Source organism: Eurosta solidaginis, chromosome 3 (assembly GCF_040869045.1).
Source record: "Eurosta solidaginis isolate ZX-2024a chromosome 3, ASM4086904v1, whole genome shotgun sequence".
Taxonomy (NCBI): domain Eukaryota; kingdom Metazoa; phylum Arthropoda; class Insecta; order Diptera; family Tephritidae; genus Eurosta; species Eurosta solidaginis.
This window is the reverse complement of record NC_090321.1, coordinates 145,322,862-145,341,607: the sequence shown is the minus strand read 5'-3', so window position 1 is coordinate 145,341,607 and position 18,746 is coordinate 145,322,862. Positions and strand designations below refer to the sequence as shown.

The following is an 18,746-nucleotide window of genomic DNA, read 5'->3' as shown; positions in this document are numbered from 1 at the left end:
TCATTCACAAAATTTTGAAAAGGAACAAGTAAGGAAGGGGGAATGGTATCAAAAGTTTTTTTTGTTTTATTTTTATAAAAGCGGTATTCATCCCCTATCCCCCCGTAGATCCACGCCTGGTTTAGTGATTAGATTTAAACGTCAGTTTTATGAAAAAACCCAAATTTCAAAGTAACAAAACGTCGAATAAAAATAAAATAAACCAACATTTTGTTTAAAGCGACGAAATTTCTAAAAATGTGACTGATTAAGGTTCAGTTAGTTTTACTTATGACTATCAGTAGAAATATGACGCGTCCAACGTTTTTATTTAATTGTCTGATCAACGCCATAGATTGATAAGGAGTGTGATGACTAGTACCTAGGACCTACCTAATTATTTTCTAGATTTTCGTATTATTATTACTTCATGTAAGTATTGTTTTCAATAAAACCGTTTAACTTACAAAATTTTTTTTAATTATTTTCTTTTCAAGTTTTTAGTCTTTATTTAATTGCCTATTTTTTCTCATTCTATTTACTTCATTTAGTGACTCATTATTACAAGGACTTTTTCCTGACAATTTGTTACAACCTAAGTCCTCAATACATAATCCTTCCAAAGACTTTACTCGACTCTGCGCCACGTATGCTTGTCCCTCCTCCAACTCCAAAATATTTTGATGTCACTTCTACCGGACTGTATGCAATATTTATTCCAAATATGAGCCAAATCGGGCATCATAGGTCGCTTTCTATTCATGTATCTATGTATTATGTGTTCCAAATATGAGCCAAATAGGGCCACAAATACGATTTTTGCTAATATCTCGATCCATGCGCCACCTAGCGGCGATCTTCTTTCACAGGTCGATTTCTATTCTTGTATGTATTAAGTGTTCCAAATATGAGCCAAATCGGTCCACAAATACGATTTTTGCGAATATCTCGATCCATGCGCCACCTAGCGGCGATTCTTTTTCTTATTATTGCATTGTCATCGGGTTCTGAACTATATTCCAAGTTTCATGTTTGTAGCTTATCGGGAAGTTACTTAAATTTCAATTACAAGATTCGTTCACAACGGCCGTGCAGCCGTGCATGCGGCCATGCGGCCTGTCAACTCAAGCTAAATAAAACCGTTTAAAAACGTGTAATGATGACCCCTCGGAAAAATAGGCTGACGCAGGCCCGTAGCTACGTACGGGCGTGGACGGGCCTTGCCCGTACAAGTGAATTCTTTGCCCGTACAGAGAGTAAATACACGCAGTACCACTTTTAAAAATCAAAATCAAATATAGCTATTTAATTTCCGTTTTTTTTTTACCGTGGAATCGAAATTTGATTTTCAAAAGTGGTAGTTCCAACCTGACGGACATCTCATGAGGGTTATCGTAATTATTATAGAGAGAACCAACGCAGTATCTACTGTAGCAATTTTTTCAGTAAAAAATTTGTCTAGATTCACACCAGTTTACTTAAGTTAAACCTTGCCCCGAAAAAACCTGCCCGGTATTTACGAAGAATATCCTGCTTTGGTCTAATATTTCAAGTCCCTATTTGGGAAATTCAACTTAAGAAGTATCTATCTAGTGCCAGTGAAACGCAATAGCGGTAAAGTTTGCCTGACTTGAAACTGGCTGTATATTGGATTAGCACAAAAAAGATATCCAGCTTTTGGTAAGTGAGTTAAAACTAGCTGGTAAAGTTCACGATATTTTATTTTATCTTTTTTGTTTCAACATAACACAGTAAATCGTGCAAACTTCGTCGCTACTATTTAAAAAATGCAAAACTTAATTTTTATGAAAAATGTAACACTTGTTTGTTTTGGTCCAACGTGAATTATATTGAATTTGAAATTTCTCCAAAACAAGTATGTGAAATACCTTGAAACTCACTATTGAAAAACTGTTTCTATGTTAACTTCGGTGGCATTAGCTGAAGTTGGTTGAAATATCTAAGCTACATTTTTCTACAGTACATTTCTCATTAACATATTCAAATCAGAAAGTCAACGTCAGTATCATTTCGATTTTTTGTTGTTCAGCTATTATGGACATAAAGAATTATTTCGGCGGAGAATGTTCCCGTTTAGAAGAGACTTCCGACGTGCCTTCTACCTCTTCATCCAAAAATACTATAGTTGCTGAGGCTAGCTCGCAATCTGAATCACAATCAACATTAACAATATCAATAAATGAGATAAAAGATTTACCTAAAAAGGGAGAACCTATTAAGCAAATAGTTTTGACGCAGTACCCTAAAAGTAATAACCGTTCTTTTCTATCATCATGGTTCCACGAATATAAATGGTTGATGTATTCGGTGACAAAAGACGTTGCTTTTTGTTATGCATGTATGTAGTTTAAACCATCAGATTTGAAAGATGTGGCACTTACTTTGAGTGGTTTTAGAAACTGGAAAAATGCGAAAGATGCTAAAAGAGGTTTTCCACGACATGAAAGGACAGGATCGTATGTCGAAGCTATGATTTTGTGGGAGGAAAATAAGAATCGGCAAAATAAAAACACAGAAATTTCAACTCTTGTCAATGACGAAACACTTGGTAAACAAAGATATTACATAAAATCTATTATTGAAGTAGTTCAATTCCTGGCGACCAATGCACTTCCCTTTCGCGGATCTTATGACGTTGATGAAAAGGCTGAACGTGGTTTACTCATACAACTTTTTGAGTTCACGTTAAAAAAGGATAGTTTTTTAGCTAAGTACAACGAAACTATTCCCAAAACTGCTGAATACACATCTCCAGAAATACAAAATGAAGTAATTGAAGTCATGGCTATATCAGTTAGAGAATCAATAGTTTCTGATGTGAAAAATGCTGATGTTCCATGGCTTACGCCAATGGTAGACGGAACCAAAGACAAAAACAACCGAGAGAATTTAGCTATCGCTCTCAGATACGTGAAGGAAGGAAAAGCTCGAGAATAATTACGCGATATTATTACAACTAAGGGATTGGACGCTAAAAAATTCACCGAAAAAACAATTGAAACATTGCGTGAGAATAATATCGATTTGTCGTGTCTTTTGAGCCAATGCTATGATGGAGCTAATATGATGAGTGATAAAAGAGAAGGTTTTTCTGGTCTCCTGGAACAACACCCAAATCGTAAAACTCCTTACATATACTGCCTCACCCATCGCCTCCATCTCGTTGTTGTAAAAGCGGTGTCTGACAATGATTCGCCGAGGAACTTTTTCGATATGTGTGTGATGTTACATGAATTTTTTCACCATCCCAAAATTTCTTCTTTATATGAAGGAAAAACCATAGTGCCATTGCTACCGCAACGATGGTCCGGTTACTTTGCAATTACACAGGTTGTGTCATCTAATTACCCTGAAATAAAACGAGTGCTTGATGAAGTAGTTACCCAGTCTAAATTGTTCAATGGAGAAGAAAGAGCAAAAAGTATTGGAATCCAAACAGTCATAAAAACGGAAGAATTTCGATTTTATTTAATTTTTGCTAAAAAGTTTCTGGGTATTTTACATCCAGTGGATGCAGTCACGAACAGCGAGCGTGAAAGACGGACTAGACGTCATAGAGTCAGTTCTTCAACAACTTCAAGTTATGAGATCAAGCCGGAAGGAATTTAAAATAATTTTGGAAGATGCGTATAAGCTCATACCCACGACTGAACCCATGAACGAAACAATGTTCAAACGAAAAATTAAAAAAACTGAGCATCCCAGCTACATAACTGAGACCAAATTACCTTCATACTCGCGCAACTCATGGGAACCTACAAGAGTCAAATAAGAAGCTGAAATGAATTTACAATGAATGCCTTGATCTTATAATAAATGAAATCAAGCGACGCTTCTCAGAGAATTAAGAGCTAGTTACTGCGATTTCCCACATTAGCGAATTCAAAACAGATGATTTGAATAGCTTTAGAGAACTAGGTAATTCGAAACATTTACCATCAACACAAAATTTGTCTCTTCCATTTTACTAGCACTTATAAATTTACATGTTTGCAGGTTTGAAAGTTCCAAGCCAAGAAGAATTGACAGTCGTAAAAAACTTTTTCAAGAATCTAAAGGAACAGGATGACGATGCAACAAAGTTGGAGGTACTTTTCTTGCGATTCGACGTTTTCGGCATCGACCGCAATTAATAGGCCGCAATGCCTGTACACGACCCATGCCCGCATGGCTGATCTCGTCCACTTAGCTTTTGAAAGACATCGCACACGTGCAATTAATATCGATATGATTCTCCGAAAATTTAATAATAACAAAAATCGTAAACTGCAATTATACTAAGTATCTATTCTTAACAATATTTTTTGTATGTTTCTTTTAAGCATTAATTGAAAATTGAATTTTCTTGTTTATTTTATTTATAAATATTTAATTATATAATAAAATAATTTATTACAAAAAAAATGTATTACAAAAATAATTTTAACCAATTATTCATTTAATTATTTGTTTTTGCACACTTTTTTTAATCCTGCCCCTGCTTCGATAGCGTCTGCCCGTACAGTTGGTTAGGTCTGGCTACGGGCCTGGGCTGACGGAGAGAATATCAAAAAAAAAAAATCGCAGGGCGCTACCACCGACCATGTCAATAGTGGCTACCGAAAAAATCGGATTTTTTTTCGTAAAATGACGCAATTTCATTTGTATTTTTGTATTTCTGGTAACTCAAGAAATAATTGTCATTATATGTTTTGCTTGGCCCGTCACTCGTATTTTGAAAAATTCACAAAAGCATACCTTTGTTTAGTACACATTTTGCGACTTCTTTTGCGTGTATTGTAACGCTGATTGTGTATGTACAAAATACGAATTTTTTCAGAAGATATATAGACAATTCAGAACGTCTCCTATTCGACGTACACATGTACATACATATGTGCTACGCTTTAATCAAATTTTATATTGGAAACCATGAAAACTTAAATCTTAAAATTTTACATGAATACGACACTCTTGTGAATTGCCCAATAATTTGGAATTTTCATCACATTCTTTTATGTCAGCTACAAAGAAATAGCGTTTCCGAAGAAGTTTCCGGGAGGAGGAAGAGTACAGTGGCTCGTTGGAATCTGCGCAGGACGATCCATACAAAGCGGCGTTCAATACATCGTTTCAACTCTCACTCAAACACATTAGATAGTTAGGATTTCCTTTTAATTTAAGTATTACACTTAGCTAATGATATCGCTTCTGTAGCTGACCAGCCTTAAATCTCTACGCTTCATAAACCGCTGTCCATCCACAACTCAAACAAACAAACAAAAAATAAAAAACTTACTAGAAAAAGACAACTGAAAGGGTTTTGGGAAGTGAGAGAAACTATAGCATTAATCATCGGCGGACGCCGTGGTGTGGTGGTAGCGTACTCCGCCTACCACACCGAAGATCGTCGGTTAGAAAAAGTTTTTTCAATTAGAAAACAGTTTTTCTAAGCAGGGTGGCCCCTCGGCCGTGATTTGGCAAACACTCCGAATGTTTTTCCCCCATGAAAAACTTTTCCGCCTTGTAGATGCCGTTTGGAGTCGGCTTAAAACATGTAGGTTTCGTCCCACCAATTTTTAGGACAAATTAAAGAAGCAAATTGGAAGAAAAGCTCTGCCTAAAATCTCTTTGGAGGTTATCGCGCTTTGCCTTTTCTTTTTAAATAAATGCTGATTGCTAAAGTTAGTTTCTCAGCGAAAGTTGTAAATAAAACAAAGCCGACAACAACTGTTTTAATAATTTCAAGACACTATATTTTATTTCTGTTTTAGTGACCTCTAATTTTAAAATGATTCAGTTGACCGATCTCTACTTTATCGTTAAAGTATTGATGGAGTTATTCATGTGCAAGGGACAGTAGCGGATCGGGAGCTTGGCTGTGTATCAAAAAGTTTCATAAATTTTGTTTTATTTTTATAAAAGCGGTAGTCATATATAAATTGCCGTGCATCGTGAAATGCCAAAATTGAGTATTGAACATTTGAATATTTGTTTTCTTTGGATATTTCATTTTTGTTCTGTAAAGTATTTGAAAAATAAAATCGATATCGAAAATTACGAAAAATTAAAAAAATGCCATAATTCTATACCAAATATGAAAAAAGGGATGAAACATGGTAAAGTGGATGTGCCCCCTACCATATTAAGTAGACGAAAATGAAAAAGTTCTGCAGGGCGAAATAAAAACCCCTTGAAATCTTGGCAGGAATACTGTTCGTGGTAGAACATATATAAATAAATTAGCGGTATCCAACAGATGATGTTCTGGGTCACCCTGGTCCACATTTTGGTCGATATCTGGAAAACGCTTTCACATATACAACTACCACCACTCCCTTTTAAAACCCTCATTAATACCTTTAATTTGATACCCATGTCGTACAAACACATTCTAGAGTCACTCCTGGTCCACCTTTATGGCGATATCTCGAAACGGAGTCCAGCTATGGAACTAAGGATCACTCCCTTTTAAAATACTCATTAACACCTTTCATTTGGTACCCATATCGTACAAACAAATTCTAGAGTCAACCCTGATCCACCTTTATTGAGATATGTATATCGAAAAGGCGTCCACCTATAGAACTAAGCCCATGCCTTTTAAAATTCTCATTAACATCTTTCATTTGATACCCATATTGTACAAACGCATTCTAGAGTCACCCCTGGTTCACCTTTATGGCGACATCTCGAAAACGCGTCCACCTATAGAACTAAGGTCTACTCCCTTTTAAAATACTCATTAACCCCTTTCATTTGATACCCATATCGTACAAACAAATTCTAGGGTCACCCCTGGTCCACCTTTATGGCGATATCTCGAAACGGCATCCAGCTATGGAACTAAGGATCACTCCCTTTTAAAATACTCATTAACACCTTTCATTTGATACCCATATCGTACAAACAAATTCTAGGGTCACCCCTGGTCCACCTTTATGGCGATATCTCGAAACGGCATCCAGCTATGGAACTAAGGATCACTCCCTTTTAAAATACTCATTAACCCCTTTCATTTGATACCCATATCGTACAAACAAATTCTAGAGTCAGCCTTGGTCCACCATTATGGCGATATCCCTAAATGGCGTCCACGTACAGAACTATGGCCCACTCCCTCATGAAATACTCTTTAATACCTTTCATTTGATACACATGTCATACAAATACATTCAAGGGTACCCTCGTTTAATTTTCCTATATGGTTATTTTCCCTTATGTTGTCTCCATAGCTCTCAACTGAGTATGTAATGTTCGGTTACACCCGAACTTAACTTTCCTTACTTGTTTTTTTTTTTTTGTATTTCTTTTGTAAGGATATGCTTTTTTTCACTCTTAAAGTAAATATATTATTTTATTGCCGGCCGCTCATATATACATATGTACATACATATGGGGTATTCCATCCCATTTCGACCAATTTTGAACCCGACCCCTTTAGAATTGGCTGAAAGTTTTTCTTCTTTTTCTAGCTTACGAAAGACGTTTTTCAGAATTTTTTCATCCAACTCAAAAAAAGTTATGAATTTTTAAAAAAACGCCGTTTTTGTTTTCAAAATGCTATAACTTTTTCAAAAATTGACCGTTTGGGATCTTTTTTTTTTTTTTAAATTTGTTTTTAAATGTGCTTTTCGGAAAAAATACAAACAAATTTTTAAAGTTTTTTTTTAATTTTTTAGTTTTTCGAGATTTTTCGAATTTCGCCATTTTTTTTCTCATAAAAAACTTCAACCAATTCTGCAATCATCCCCACTAATCCCGGAGTGGGCCGATTTTTTTTTATTTAATTGAAAAAAAATTTTCAAAAATAAAAATTTTTTTTATCAATTATATTTATATAACAAAAAAATGTAAGAAAATGATTTTTAAGTATTCTTTTCTTTATATATCATGGTAATCTACGATTATATTATCGTAATCTACGATAACCAGGATTAAAGAAAAGAATACTTAAAAATCATTTTCTTACATTTTTTGTTATATAAATAAAATTGATAAAAAAAAAAATTTATTTTTGAAAATTTGTTTTTCAATTAAATAACAAAAAATATAAAAAAATCGGCCCACGCCGGGATTAGTAGGGATGATTGCAGAATTGATTGAAGTTTTTTATGAGAAAAAAAAAAATGGCGAAATTCGAAAAATCTCGAAAAAATTAAAAATTAAAAAAAAACTTTAAACATTTTTTTGTATTTTTTCCGAAAAGTACATTTAGAAACAAATTTAAAAAAAAAAAAGATCCCAAACGGTCAATTTTTAAAAAGTTATAGCATTTTGAAAACAAAAACGGTGCTTTTTTTTTGAAAATTTGTTTTTCAATTAAATAACAAAAAATATAAAAAAATCGGCCCACGCCGGGATTAGTAGGGATGATTGCAGAATTGATTGAAGTTTTTTATGAGAAAAAAAAAATGGCGAAATTCGAAAAATCTCGAAAAAATTAAAAATTAAAAAAAAAACTTTAAAAATTTTTTTGTATTTTTTCCGAAAAGTACATTTAGAAACAAATTTAAAAAAAAAAAAGATCCCAAACGGTCAATTTTTAAAAAGTTATAGCATTTTGAAAACAAAAACGGTGCTTTTTTTTTAATTCATAACTTTTTTTGAGTTGGATGAAAAAATTCTGAGAAACGTCTTTCGTAAGCTAGAAAAAGAAGAAAAACTTTCAGCCAATTCTAAAGGGGTCGGGTTCAAAGTTGGTGGAAATGGGATGGAATACCCCATATGTATTTATTTGCAATATATATGTACATGTATGTTGATGTCAACATATGTTTGTACACTTGTCAGCATACATATGTTTAAATGTTGATTCACTTCGATTATGAATAGATGCACATACGCATACATATGTATGTAGATAGTAAATATGCGACACATTTACAAACACCAACACATTCACACTCACACGCGACCCGGTTAATTTCAAAAAGCGTGCAAATATTTAAAATCTACTGCAACCATTAACTGGACATTTGAAACTGATTTGACGTGAGCGGTTTTCATGACGTTACGTTTTGATTACCGTGATTTGATCGTTTGTGCTAGTGCTATGAGCCCGTTTGACACAACTCAATTCGTAATACGTTTGAGATGGTGAGCACGTTACGTTTACGATTTAGATTTTATTGTTGAGTCATGCGCGTTACGCGACGTAAAGTTCGATGCCTTCTCCGTTCTTCGAATGCGAGACGACTTATAACTATGCATTACCTTTTCTCGCGTCGACCACCAACTACAAACCAACCTATGAGTAAAATTCAGCTCTCGCTGTATGACTTACGGACGCTAGTTGTCATATTCACTCTTATGGCATGTAAATACCTACTATTATGTGTTATATTTGCTTGTTTTCGATTGGTGTTGGTTGAATTGCTGCTGATGGCCGCTCTATCCGAAATGATGTAGCTGGTGTTTTGACTCGCTTGCACTGATGATTTTACGGGAGTGTATGTGTTGTATAAGGGAGGAAATCGATGTGCATACTGGTTATAAGCCATAGTAAATTTTATGCCTCTGCTGTTTGGGTGTTGATACATATTTAGTTATGTACGATATCTACGTATCAAGTATAAAAAAATTAATATTGGAAGGGCGTGGTGTCAGTAGCACCCAGTAAGGTTGAGCGCACACATTCATTCCCCGCAATTATTGGCAACGAAAGGCATTCAAAGTTTGCTGCCGTTTGTCTCTGCTTCTTCCTGTTGTATTGAATTGTACACGCGAAAAGACTAACTCATATTTGTACGTGGGTACGTGTGTATGAATGGATGGATGTGTGCATATGTCAGAATGGGTTAACGTATATGTACGCACAAAGATTTGCGGCCCCAGTAATCGCATTCGGCACAAGATGTTTTGGAAGCAAACAGAAGCCAGCAGGTTGTGGGCAGAAGCAGCATATGAATTATGCAGAAGCAGCACCGACAGAAAAATCAACATCGACAACAACAGCAATACTATTGCACCGGTTGACTGTGATGGCATCACTTCTTTGGAAGCGCGAAGTAGACACATAGATGTTACGTTATTGTTTCTGTTGTTGTTATCGGCGTTGTTGGTTGCTGAATACTTATCCACTTTTTTCTTTGTATATACTTGATTACATACATATGCACAAACTTTGGTACATTTTCCGTGTGTAGTGTTTTTTTTTGTTCATTTTTTATCCTTCTTTAGTTTTCTGTTTTATTTTTATTGTAATTTCATTCGTTTTGCAATTTTGCTTGCCTTGTCGGCATCGCTACTGCTGCCATTGTTGCTTCTTCCACTTCAATACCACTCTAGTTTCTGTTGCCGTTGCGTTTGTTGTTGGCATTGTTGTTGTCGCCTATACTCGTAATACTGATGTTTGCCAAAAGGTACTGACATCGCAATCGTCGTTCAGCCGAATTAAAGCTCTTGTGCGATTGACGACGACTACTAAACAGAAGTGGTAGGTAAATATTATAACAAATAATAATACAAAGAAACAATAAATAAATATATAACAACAAGCACACACAAACAACAATCAAAGACAACGCAGAAGTTGGGGGTATTTTGCTACATTGCAATCGAGATTCCATCCATACATATTTACGCGTACCATTTCCATGTACATATCTATATATTTACCTACACTGAGGGATACATACTAGACGATTGCGCCGATCAGTTTATCGGCGGCGGCGGCGTAGGCTCTATTATCTACCGGCGGGGCCGGCGTACGCCGGTGTTCTTACTTTAAAAAGCTTGATTTTTCTATTTAAAAAAATAATATCTAGGAAAGGTTTTGTTTGTATGTATTTAAGGAAAACAACGTGTTGGCCATTTCGGAAAGATCCGGGGTTTTTGCCTCAAGATCTCGCAGACCGTTCAAGAATTTTCAGGAGTAGCTCCTTGCGAAGGAATTGTCCCTCGTTCGCTTACTCCAGAGAGGCTTAGAACCTAACCCAGGTCTTTGGAATTGGTACTGCTGCGTCTGCTGAAAAGAAATAGATATACATAAAATGGTCACACTTTTGTCTGTATATCTCGTGCAAAGCGTAGTCTCACGAGGGGTTAACTCCTAATAATCGTCGCGAACACAATTTCTTTAAATCATTTGTGGCTCCTTGGCGGTCACGCACAAAGGCGACTTACGGTTGCTATTAATGGTCTATTAATACTCATGACCCTCGTGACACAGGGCGCCTCCAGTTTTTCGGCTGTTTTTAAGAGCTACAATTCCCGATGTGCAAACAGTAGCAATCCCGACCACCAGTCGCTACCACGCCTCCTGACCCTCACACCATATGCCAGCACAGAAGCTATAGGACTGCGACTTCGAACTCATACCTCCGTCGACGTCACTTTCCTAGAAGCCGTAAGTGTAGCTCCGAAGACTTTCCAACGGATGCCTTTGTCGCGCTATGCTGCCGAGCTACACCTTGAAACGTTAGGGAGTGACTATTCGGCCAAGGATGCCGCCCTCGAAATCATAAGCAATCTAAGTGGATGTCATTGCGTAACTCATCGTGAAAAACGTATAATCCTCGGCGCATCTACATAATGAAAATTTTACAAGGACCCTGGATAAAATTTTTAAAATGTAGACCAGTAGTTTGCAGACGTTTGTGTTCACAACATTGATTTCAATAGTCTTCGTTAAATCAAAACGATATTTTAGAATGAAAGTCGATCGATTTTAAGTTGAAAGATGTTAACTGCTGTTTTCCGGCCTTATGATATACGAGCTCATTATGGATGACCGCGTAGTTTCAGTTTTCAGACAAGTTTGACTGTGCACTACGTTAAGGTAGTAGCACACACGGTCATTAGTTCGTCTGTCTTGGGAAAGCGTTTGCTTTCTTGCGAAGGACAAAGCCTCACCTGGTAAATATATGTGCCTACGTAAAAGGAGCCGCAACGTGTAGGTGATATTTAAATTTGGTTGATAGGCTATAATCATTGAGATACACTCCAAGGGACTAGTTTTGATAGGGCCGACAACTTTAGGAAATGTCAAAAAAATTTTCTTCTAATTGAAAAACCTTATTTCTAAAATTTTGATGTTGCTTTGCGCGGGGTGCGAACACACCGTGTGGTGGCCGCCGCTATCAACAACAGATATTTGAATGTAAGCCCAACTATTTTTCAAACCCTTCTCATACGTACATATTAGAGATATACGCCGCCGATAAACGCCGCCGCCGCCGCCGATTAGGGTCGTTTTTCGTACGCCGCCGCCGAATGTCAAAAATATCGGCGTCCGGCGCATTAATAAATTTTCTACTCGTTTAAGACTGTTTAGGCCATTTATTGTTCATGTCGAAAATTGGTCGGATATGATCGAAAGTGGTAACAACGAATGCGCATCACTGCCAGTTATAAGAAACTAATTGCGAAATTTAACTCTTTCTAACTGTTCAAAAGTTATTTAAAAAAAAACAGACGTTTTCTATGTCACGGACTTTGCATCACCCAATTCACCATGTTATTAAAACAAAACTCTAAAAGAAAAGTTGCATAATAAATTGATATGCTCACTTTGCATATTTTTTCAAAAAAATAATGAACAATGAATTCAAATAAAATTACCCAAGGCGTTTCAAATTGTTTTCAAATTGTCCTCAAGTTGTTAAAAAAAGCAAAAAAGGTGCCGATTTTTTAAAAAAATTTATATTGCGATTGGCTGAAAGAATAAGCCAAATCAGTGATTCAAAATCCTTTAGTAGTTTCTAGGGGCATAAACACTCCTTTGAAATGATTCTTACCTCATACTTAAGTTGAGGATATATATATATGTACGTATGAGAAGGTTTTGAAAAATCATTTGGGCTTACATTCAAAAATCTGTTGTTTATTTGCGAAACTATATAATAGCGTCTGAAATGTTAATTTTAATTTTCACACTTCATCCTTCAACACCCAAGTCTCCCGGTTTGACATAAAGATGACAGCCCCATCCAAAACTAGTCCCTTGGAGTGAATCACATTGATTATAGCCTATCAACCAAGTTTAAATATCACCTACACGTTACGGCTCCTTTTACAAATGTGAATACGTAGGCACATATATGTATTTACCAGGTGAGGCTTTGTCCTTCGCAAGAACACTCAAAGTGGTGAAGCAAAAGCTTTCAAAATACAGTCGAAATAATGACCGTGTGTGCTACTACCCTAACGTAGTGGACAGTCGAACCAGTCTGAAAACTGAAGCTACGCGGTCATCCATAATGGTCACTCTCTAACGTTTCAAGGTGTTTCTCTGGTGTAGCTCGGCAGCATAGCGTGACAAAAGCATCCGTTGGAAAGTCTTCGGAGCTACACCTAGAGCTTCTAGGAAAATGACGTCGACGAAGGTATGGGTTCGAAGTCGCAGTCCTATAGATTCTGTGCTGGCATATGGTGTGAGGGTCAGGAGGCGTGGTAGCGACTGGTGGTCGGGATTGCTACTGTTCGCACATCGGGAATTGTAGCTCTTAAAAACAGCCGAAAAAACTGGAGACGCCCTGTGCCACGAGAGTCATGAGTATTAATAGACCATTAATAGCAACCGTAAGTCGCCGAAGCCTCTCTGGAGTAAGTGAACGAGGTACAATCCCTCCGCAAGGAGCTCCTCTTGAAAATTTTTGAACGGTCTGCGAGATCTTGAGGCAAAAACCCCGGATCTTTCCGAAATGGCCTACACGTTGATTTCCTTAAATACATACAAACAAAACCTTTCCAAAATACTATTTTTTTAAATAGAAAAATCAAGCTTTTTAAAGCAAGAAAACCGGCGTACGCCGGCGCGCCGCCCCCGCCGCCGCCGCCGATAAAGTGGTTGGCGTAAACCTCTAGTACATATGCCCTTAGCTTAAGTATGAGGTAAGAATCCTTTCAAAGGAGAACCTACTAAAGGATTTTGCATCACTGATTTCGCTTATTCTTTCAGCCAATCGCAATATAATTTTTTTTTTAAATCGGCACCTTTTTGGGGTATTTTGCTTTTCTTTAACAACTTGAGGACAATTTGAAAACATGTTCGCCATTAATTTTTTGAAAAAAAAAAAAAATATATATATATATATCTACAAAGTGAGCATATAAATTTATTACATAACTTTTCTTTTAGTGCTTTGTTTTAATAACTTAGTGAATTTGGTGATGCACAGTCCGTTTTAAGCTGACATCGAAAACGCCTGTTTTTTAAATAACTTTTGAACAGTTAGAAAGAGTTAAATTTCGCAATTAGTTTCTTATAACTGGCAGTGATGCGCATCCGTTGATACCACTTTTGACCATATCCGACCAATTTTCGACATGAACAATAAATGGCCTAAACAGTCTTAAACAAGTAGAAAATACAGTAACGCGCCAGACGTCGCCGCCGCCGCGCCAATATTTTTGAAATTCGGCGGCGGCGTGCGAAAAACGACCAAAATCGGAGGCGGCGGCGTATATCTCTAATACATACCTATTGGTATTACGAAATATGTACATAGTAGATATCTACATACATAAATACATACATGGGTGTGTTTATCTACGTGAGTTAGTGTTCATCAAAAAGCAGGTCCAACTAAATACATACTTCTTTTTCAACATTTTCTATACTATTTCAATGGGCTCGTCTTTTATTATTATTTATTTTTAAGTTTGATCGCTGGCAAAAAAGTATCGAATTCATATTGTCTAGATGTGCACATTGACTTTAAATTAACGATTGTGCGTTGACTTACATCTACACGAACGCGGAACTATCTACCTGTATTGCCTATATATTCTTCTGTTGAGATCCCTTCAGTGCTTCCAAAATTGTTTCTACCCACTCTGGCCTTTCTACTTCCACACGGCGAGCCTTATATGCTGGTTTACTTAATAGGGAGGCAGTTTCCTGAGTCAATGCATGTGATACCGTTTCAGCAAATGTCAGTTTTGGGTTCGCGTATGTAGCTCGCTTCGTTTCCACGTCTCGTATGCCATTTATAAAACTCTGGATTTTTACCCTCTCGGTGTATTCCACGGGTGCGTCCGCATTTGCGAGATGAGCCAACCTTTCAACATCTGAAGCAAACTCCTGCAATGTCTCATTTGCTTTTTGGTAGCGGTTTTGCAACTCAATTTGGAATATCTGTTTTCTATGCTCGCTTCCGTAACGTCTCTCTAAAGCGCTCATCAATGTTTCGTAGTGGTTCCGCTCATACTCTGGGATAGTCTGTAAGATTTCCGCGGCAGGCCCTTTCAGTGCCACGAACAGAGCTGCAACTTTATCTTCAGCATTCCATTGGTTCACTGCTGCGGTCTTCTCAAACTGTAGCTTAAAGACCTGAAAAGGAACAGAACCGTCAAAGGAAGGTGTTTTTACTTTTGGATTACTCGTTGAAACTGCTGGGCGATTTAGTTGCAACTGCTCGATACGTCCTCTCAAAGCATCCACCTCGGCCTCGATTTTTTCTTCAAACTGTAAAATTTTTGTATCTTGCGCCTCCAACTTCGAGGAAATACGTCCTTCTTGCTCTTCCAGTTGAGCAGAGATCTGCGCTGATATTTGTGCCGACATTTCGGATATTCGTGCCTCTTGTGCTTCAATCTTCGATGTTATACGGTTCTCCTGCGATTCCAGTTGAGATGACATATAAGTTTTCTGTTCTTCCAGTTGAGATGACATATACGTTTTTTGTTCTTCCAGTTGTGATGCCATATATGTCTTCTGCTCTTCCAGTTGTGATGACATTTGTGACGACATTGATGCTACAGTCGATGTTTGTGCAGATATTGCAGCCAATATCATGTTCAAGTCTGTGCTGGTAACCGTCTGCGATGTTTCGTTTTTCTCTTCAATTTTTGTTACTTCCTCGCCATCAAGATGAAAGTCATACTCTTCCACATCAATTCCTTCCGCTTCCATTGCCTGTCGTAGCCGTGCCTGAAGTTCAAGTTTAACGCCGCTTGTATTCAATCCACGGCTCTCCAACCCCTTCTTTAGTTGCTGGATCTTCAATTCACTGAACTTTGCCATGTCCTTGTTGTCCTCCGGAATTTATTCAACAATTCCTCTTCTGACACCAATTGTAACGAATTTGCTGCAAATCCTCTTATTTGCCCCTTTTGCTAGGTTCGTATCGCTAAACTGTTGAATAAATAACTCCAATATTGAATAATGGAAAAATGGCCTTTATTAAAATGCTTCACAATAACACTCAAACTGTGCAACGAATAGCTTAATAACCAAACTGATAGCTCAAATGAAACTCCACTAATCAAAATAATACTGGTATTGCTCGCTAGATATCTTCTTAGTCGTAATTGCTGATCAACTCAAATCAAACTGAATTGCTTCTTACTCGCCTGCACCGCTTTTATAGTTTACGCTGCATACTTCTAGGCTCTTCGATTTCCAGAAGTTACTAGTTGTTTCGGCTACAAAATCGCCAGCCACAACTACGTGCACAAATTATTGCTCTCTCTTGTGACAACTCAGATAAGGTATATGCATGTGTTTGTAGTTTACAGTCTCCCGCACACACATAAGCGTATAAGTAAATTCATCGGTGTGTGACATCTCATCTCTTGCTGCCTTGTATGTAAATGTTGCTCGTCGGAATGTGTACATATGTGTAGACGCAATTATTTATTCGTTTATGTAGATACATAATGATTGAATTATTGATGTGCATTCACGTCACTGCTTAGATCGGCTTAGAGCTGGCAGCACTCCTTAGTTTTGCTAATATTCGTAACAATACATATAAACATTGCTTACGGTTCTGTTTGTTTGCCGAACTAAACGATACTAATTCTCGTGCTTTGATTTTAGTCTCCACATTTAAATAATATTAAATTTACAGAATTTTTTCGAAGTAGACATTTCCTATTTTGAAATATAATGCAAATTTGACATTATTTTCCATGTGGAAAACACATTATTATAATGTAATATCTACATTTCTTTTCCATATCAAAAACACATTTCAAAAATGTAAAATTCAAATTATTTGATAAATGAAAAGATAATGTGTTTTTCACATTTTAAAATGTAAAAACACATTAGTGTTTTTTCCGTGTAGATATGACTTTTTTAAATACATATTTTTTTCTATTCGATCAGTTTCTTTCTTTTGAATTTTATATACGTATACGTTAGATCTCATGTATAGGCTCAAAAAGCATGAATTCTACTTATTCCTGAAGGAGGTACTTCGGTTTTTGTTTTTCAATTTATCTATGATTAATATTACAGGAATGCGATTCTGTGGCTTTTCCTAATGTTCACATGTTGTTGAAAATCTTGTGTACGCATTCAGTAACAACGTCAACGAACGAGAGATTTTTTCTACTCTTAGGCTGATTAAAAACTATTTGAGAAACACGATGAGTAAAAATCGATTGAATGGCTGTGCATCACTAAGCATCCACCGTGATCAAATTGTTTCCGTTGAAGAAGTTTTAGATGAAATGGCAAAGAAAAGCCGACGCATGCGCTCGAGTTTTTAATGTAACCCTTTTCATATCACATCCTAAATATACGATGTTAAAGCTAAAGACAAAATTTTTTAAATTTATTTAACTGAAAAAAATTATTATTTTTTGAACCCCCCGTCCTACCCCCTTTTCTCCCCCAGGAAATTTTCTAGCTACGCCCCTGCTATACATGCATATAGTATATGTACATATATATAAATATGAGAACGAAGTAATTCTTTGTAATTTATTTTTTATATACGATGCTATTCGACGCAGATAAACGCCGCCGCCGACGATTTCCGTCGTTTTTCACACGTTGCCGCCGAATGTCATAAAAATCGGCACGGCGGCGGCGTTTGGCGCGTTACTATATTTTCTACTCGTTGAAGAGTGTCTAGGCCGTGTATTGTTCATGTCGAAAATTAGTCCGATATACCCCTTATCAACGAATGCGAATGGCATAAGAATCCACTTGCGAAATTTAACTAACCGTTCAAAAGGTATTATAAAAAAAGAGGCGCTTTCAATGCCAGATCAACATAGCAACGGATTTTGAATCACCAATTTCGCCAAGTTATTAAAACAAAACACCAAAATAAAAGTTATAAAATAAATTTAAATGCTCACTTTGCATAATTTTTCCAGAAAATTAATAAAGAATAATGAATTCAAATAAGATCGCAACAGTCGAACATTTTTTCAACTGCTCCGCAAGTTATTAAAAGATTATCCAAAAAAGTGCTGATTTTTTTTTCAAAAAATTATATCCCGATTGTCTAAAATAATAAGCAAAATCGGTGTTCTAAAATTCTTTTAGGGGTTCAGTTGACATGGAAAGATAGTATAAAATACGAAATACGCATTTGGAAGCACTTTGCATTTGTATGATTGCACCCCTGGAAAAAATTGTGTAACTTTTTCTTAAAATGGGTTACCACAGATTAGTCTCTTTTTGGACACAATTGTTTTACAGTTACTCCACACCAAGGCCTCAACCCTCAGGTTTTCGCCCGCAGACTCAGTGGGGTTTAAATACCCCTTTGAAATGATATTCGCCTCATTGTTAAGTTGAAGATATACATACGAATGGAAGGGTTTGAAAAAGCACTTGGCCTTATATTCAAACATAACTATGTTGTTAATTTGCGAAACTAAAAAATAGCGTCTGAAATTTTAATTTCGATTTTCACACTTGAAGCGAACCATATTTATTAAAACACATCAACCAAGTTTAAATATCACCTACACGTTATGGCTCCTGTTACAAATGTGAATGTGTAGCCACATAGATATATTTACCAGGTGAGGCTCTGACCTTCACAAGAACTCTCAAACTGGTAAAACACAAGCTT

General features: G+C 36.5%; 1 protein-coding gene across 24 annotated transcripts in view; it reads right to left on the bottom strand.

Annotated features, from left to right (window-relative positions):
• Positions 1 to 9,448, bottom strand: part of ap (apterous) — a 487,556-nt gene extending 478,108 nt beyond the window's left edge. For 7 of the 24 annotated variants that reach the window (XM_067773174.1, XM_067773176.1, XM_067773182.1 and 4 more), the window contains exon 1: positions 8,825 to 9,147. The gene's annotated coding sequence lies outside the window, so the exon portion shown is untranslated. Of the gene's footprint in view, positions 1 to 7,266; positions 7,317 to 8,733; positions 9,148 to 9,195; positions 9,282 to 9,310 lie in introns of those variants that run through there. The other 17 variants (XM_067773178.1, XM_067773193.1, XM_067773195.1 and 14 more) reach the window with 9 other exon arrangements.
• Positions 9,449 to 18,746: the final 9,298 nt, after the last annotated feature.